The sequence below is a fragment of the Neofelis nebulosa genome, chromosome 12 (genome assembly GCF_028018385.1).
Source record: "Neofelis nebulosa isolate mNeoNeb1 chromosome 12, mNeoNeb1.pri, whole genome shotgun sequence".
Taxonomy (NCBI): domain Eukaryota; kingdom Metazoa; phylum Chordata; class Mammalia; order Carnivora; family Felidae; genus Neofelis; species Neofelis nebulosa.
The window spans coordinates 12267968-12273418 of NC_080793.1; positions in this window are offsets into that span (position 1 = coordinate 12267968).

Genomic DNA, 5451 nt, shown 5'->3' on the forward strand with positions numbered 1-5451 from the left:
CATGCATTTGTGAGCATGCATGTGTGCCCATGACCGTGTGTGTGTGTGTGTGTGTGTGTGTGTGTGTGTGTGTGTAGTGTTGTAGGGTGTATTTCATGTGCATCTCGGTTTGTGTGCATGTTTGCACATGCGTGCTTTTGTGTATCTGGGTGCATATGGTGTAAGCTTGCCTCTCTTCACGCCCCAGGAGGCATCAAGGCAAGTGCAAACCACAAGGAACAAAGGAATAATCTGCATAATTTAGCCTTTGATCTCAGGCCACCCCCAATCCTCCCTAGCTCTCACTCCAGCTGCCAAGCTATTTCCCCAGCCCTGTGGAACCCGTCTTTGAGCTTTGTCTTATAGAAACCCCAGCCTCTCCTTGCTACCGCAGCAGAGGCATCGGGCTAGACAGGGTAATGAACATTTATTGAGTACCTATGGTGCATCAGGCATCTGTACAAGATGCCTCACAGACATTCTCAAATCTTCCCATCAGTCCCACAAAGTGTAACAATTCTTCCCATTTGGTGTTTGAGGAAGCTGAGGATCAGAGGGATTAAGCTATTTGTGTAAGTGGTGGATCTGGATTTGAACTCAAGACTATGTAGGCAGAGAGCCTCCGCTCTCTCTGCTTCATGAAGTTGTCCTCCGGGAGCATGTCCAGCCAGCGGTACGGAGAAGATGAAGTGCAGCCAGAGCTCCTGGGGAGGGAGATGTCCTGGGAGACAGAGATGTGAGGGGAAAGGGATGCGAGCAGGAATCAGTAGGGAGTGCACAAGTTGCCCTTCCTCTGTTTTCATAAGAAGGGCTGGATGGAGAAATCCCCGGTGTGCAAATGGTCCACAGATGGAGCAGGGAAAGCAAGGGATGGCCCGAGAGCAGAAACAGCAAAGGTGAAAAAGCGTCATTTTTGCCACCCCTATCTTCAGGACCCTGAGAATGCCACATCAAATCTCTCCATTTTCTCAACTGGAAAATCTGCCTGGGAGATGGGTTTTATAAGCTCTTGCTAAAACTAGCATTTGTTGATCTACTGTGCTAAGTCATGGAGCCTCATAATCAATTTGTAAAATAGTTACTACTGTTGTTCCCATGTTACAGACAAGAACACCGGGGCTCTGAGAGGTTATATTGCTTGCCCAAGTGGCAGAGCAGGACACAAATCTGAGGGTTGTCTGACCCCCAAAACTCAATTAGGCTTCCCTGTTTCAAAGTTTATTTTTTTAATGTTTATTTATTTTTGAGAGAGAGAGAGAGAGAGAGAGGGAGGAAGGGACAAAGAGAGAGGGAGACGGAGAACCCCGAGCAGACTCCATGCTGCCGGCACAGAGTCTGATGCGGGGCTTGAACCCACGAACCGTGAGATCATGACCTGTGCCGAAACCAAGAGTTGGACGCTCAACTGACTGAGACACCCAGGCACCCATCTGTTTTAGAGTTTAAAACAGGTAGTATAGGGGCACCTGGGTGGCGCAGTCGGTTAAGCGTCCGACTTCAGCCAGGTCACGATCTCGCGGTCCGTGAGTTCGAGCCCCGCGTCAGGCTCTGGGCTGATGGCTCGGAGTCTGGAGCCTGTTTCCGATTCTGTGTCTCCCTCTCTCTCTGCCCGTCCCCCGTTCATGCTCTGTCTCTCTCTGTCCCAAAAATAAATAAAAAACGTTGAAAAAAAAAATTAAAAAAAAAAACAAAAAAACCAAAAAAAACAGGTAGTATATAAAATACCACAGACATAGTAGGCACTCAGCAAATGGTAGCTGATAATAATGATAATGATGATAAAGAATGTGGAGGAGGAGGAGGGGAAGGAGGAAGAAGAAAGGATATTTTGCTGAGAGTTGAGGTGGCATTAGGTTCCTCAGGTGTCAAATTTTCTGGAAAATCCCACACCGTTAGCAATCATTTTTAGAACAATGAGTTGCTTTCCTTAGAGAGCCCAGTGATGTCTGTTCCTGTGACAGCTAGGCCAGACCCAAAGCCCAGCTACCACTTTTTAGCTCTGTGGCCCTGAATACCCTAACATCTCTGGCCATTATTTCCTGATCTATAATGTGACGATAATAATAGCCCTGCCAGGTTCCTCAAAAGGGTAAACATACAGTTACCACATGACCCAGTAATTCCACTCCTAGGTGTTTACCCAAGAGAAAGGAAAACAGATGTCCACACAAAAACTTGTACACAAATATTTATAGTGCCATTATTCATTAACAGCTAAAAAGTGGAAACGGCCCCAATCTCTATCGGTGAGTGAAAGGATAAGCAAAATGTGGTAGACCCCTATAATGGGCTAGTATTCAGCAATAAAGGGGAGTAAAGTGCCAAGATGCGCTACATCATGAATACTACGTGAATGACCCTTGAAAACATAATACTGAGTGGAAGGAGCCAGTCACCAACACTCGCATGGTGTAGGATTCCACTTGTAGGAGATGTCCAGAATAGGCGGGCCCGTAGAGATGGAGGGTAGCTATGTGGTGGCCCGAGGGAAGATGGAGAATGGCTGTTAAGGAGTAGGGGGTTTTCTTTTTGGGGTGACAAACATGTTCTGAAAGTAGAGAGTGGTGCTGAGTGCACAACTCTGTGAATATACCAAAAACCAATGAATCGTATACCTAAAGAGAGTGAATTTTGGGGCACCTGGGTTGCTCAGTTGGTTAAGCGTCTGACTCTTGATATTGGCTCAGGTCGTGATCTCTTGGTTTGTGAGTTCAAGTCCCACGTCGTCAGGCTGACAGTACAGAGCCTGCTTGGGATTCTCTCTCTCTCAAAATAAATAAATACACTTCAAAGAATGAATTCTGTGGTATGTGTATTACATCTCGAGAAAAAAACATAATCTGGTTTTTTTTGTGAAGTTTAAATGAGAGCCTTTAGGTAAATCCCCTAGCACAGAGCATGCCTTGCAGGAAGCACTCATTCAGCGCTGCATAATTCAAATAAATGCTAGCTACTATGACCATTATTATCCTTACTAGACTAGCTGGTGATTTTACTTCCTTAACCTCCGAGAGCTTCTGACTCCTCACCTCAAACAGGAGTAATGATACTTTAATTAGGGTTTTTTAGTCAGAGGCAACAGACACCTACTTGGGCTCTTGAGTGAAAAAGGAGTTGTTCATTGGAAAATGCAGTGCAAATGACCGACTTAGAGAAAAGGACAAAGGGCGGGCTCAGAAAGAAAAGACCCAAGGGACAGAATCTAAAGAAGAGTATCTGAGAAGCTATGGACTTCTGGTGAAGCATGCGGTCCAGAGTCAGGCTATAGGGGCTTGAACCTAGCTCAGCCCAGAAAGGCTGTGTGGCTTTGTTTTGTTGCCTCGGTCTGTTCGTCTGCTAGACAGGGAAGATACGGAAGATATCAAGGATTAAATGAATTAACGTCTGGAATGCCTTATTATTATTATTATTATTATTATTATTATTATTGACAGGGCCCCGTTGCTGGGATGATTCAACTTAGTTTCTCTGACTGTGCATGGCTCTGTCCAAGGTAAGATCCCTAGGGAGTATGATGGGGCTTACCTACACCCCTACTCCAGGAGAGGCTGGAGAGTATTGATTGACAGCCCCACTGAGGCTACCAAACTACGGGGGCAGAAGTGATACCCAATGGAGAATCCAGCAGAAAGGGGAGGAGGCACTTAGCAGCAAAGCCAACCCAGGTCTCCTGCAAATAAATCCTTCAGAGGATCACAGATAGTACATGCAAAATGCATGGCACACAATAGGCCCTTAACTACTGGGATTCTTCTTCTCAGCTGATGGCTATTCTCTACCTGGGGGCTCTGAATTTTTCATTACCATTGCAATAAAGATCTGGGACAGATTGTAAAAGGCTCTGAATGCTGTGTTTAAGGCATCTGTATTTTATTCTGAGAAACAAGTAAGGTGCACCATCTCCTGAAAACCCCATGACATTCTCAGAGTCCCTGTAGATAATACTCTGCATTCCCCAAGCCTCCCAGCTGTGTGACGATGGGCCTCAGCTTCCCCGTGCCTAAAATGTGGTCGCCTTTTAGGTTCTGTGGGGCTTAAATGAGATAGTATTTATAAAGTACTTAGAATAGTGTCTGCCCCAAGGTAAATGCCCAATGAATTGTAGCGGTTATAATAAATAAAATGAAGCTCGAGAGCCCCGCCTTATGATGTTGATGGGAGAATCGATTAGAATCGAAGAGGATATAGCACTTTGCACACGGCATAAGGCTGTGTCCCAGAAAGAGGTGTCCTTGATTATAATCCCCACTGGCATAAGACACACCTTTAGTCTAAGCCTTACTGTTTTTTTGTGAAATAAAATAACGTTAAGGGTACACATGTAATGACAAGATGGAGCCTGACCTCAGAAGCATTGAAAGATCAAAAGGGTGTGTCTTAGAATGTGAGGAAATAAAGTATTGATAATTCAATATTTCATATAATTAAAGAATGTTCTCATAGAGTCTATTACCAATTTCCCAAAACTTAGAACACAATATTGCTTACTTAATGCTAAAAGGGCACTGAGCATAATTTAATCTTTCCTTGAAGCTTTTGAATTTCCTTGAAGGCAAGATCAGCAATTTTAAAATACACTTTTAGATCCTACAGCTCAATGGTTCTCAACCCTGACTACACATTAGCATCCCCCTTGAGAGCTTTTAAAAAATGCTGTTGCCTGGGTCCCATTTCAGACCAATTAAATCTGAGTCTCTGGGGGAGGAACCTGAGCACTAGAATTTTTGCAATTTCCCAGGTAGTTCTGATGTACAGAGAGTATGAGAACCGTTCCTCCCAGCAGGGGCTGAGCCCACTGAGGGTGTATTTGCAGATGAGGTTGAAGAGATCTGCAGAGGCTGGGTCACGGAGGGTTCCATACACCAGGTAACAAAATAGCCCACAAATCCAGGGGCTGAAAGCAGTGATTTCTTATTTCTCCTGATTCTGTAGGTTGGCTGGGCACTTCTTCTGCAGGCCTGACCTGTGCTCTGTCCTCACTCGCGCAGCTGAATTCACTTGGTGGCTTGGCTGGGGACTGGCCTAGCTGGAACAGCTGGACCTCTTTCAACGTGGTCTTTGATCCTTGATTTCTTCTCTGCATGGTGCTCTCAGGACGGTATTCTAAGAGAATGAGGGTAGAAACTGCAAGGTCTTTTAAGGCCTAGCCTTGGGAGTCATGTAATGTTACTTCTGCCTCATTTCTTAGAGCAATTCACAAGGTCAGCACAGACTCAAGCGCTGGGAAAACAGGCTCTACCTCTTGATAGGAGGCGTGGCAAAGTCACATTGCAAAGGAGGATGCATCTGATAGGATGAGTTTGTGGCCATATTTTGCAGGCTACCACACGGATGGAAGATGGTGAAGCCTGGCCTAAAGCAGGGGCAGCAGAAAAAAGTGAATTCATTTATTCAGTCAGTCAGTGTTCAGTAAACATCCACTGAATGAATATTTATTGAACACTACCTTTATAGAAGGCACTTTTCAAGGCA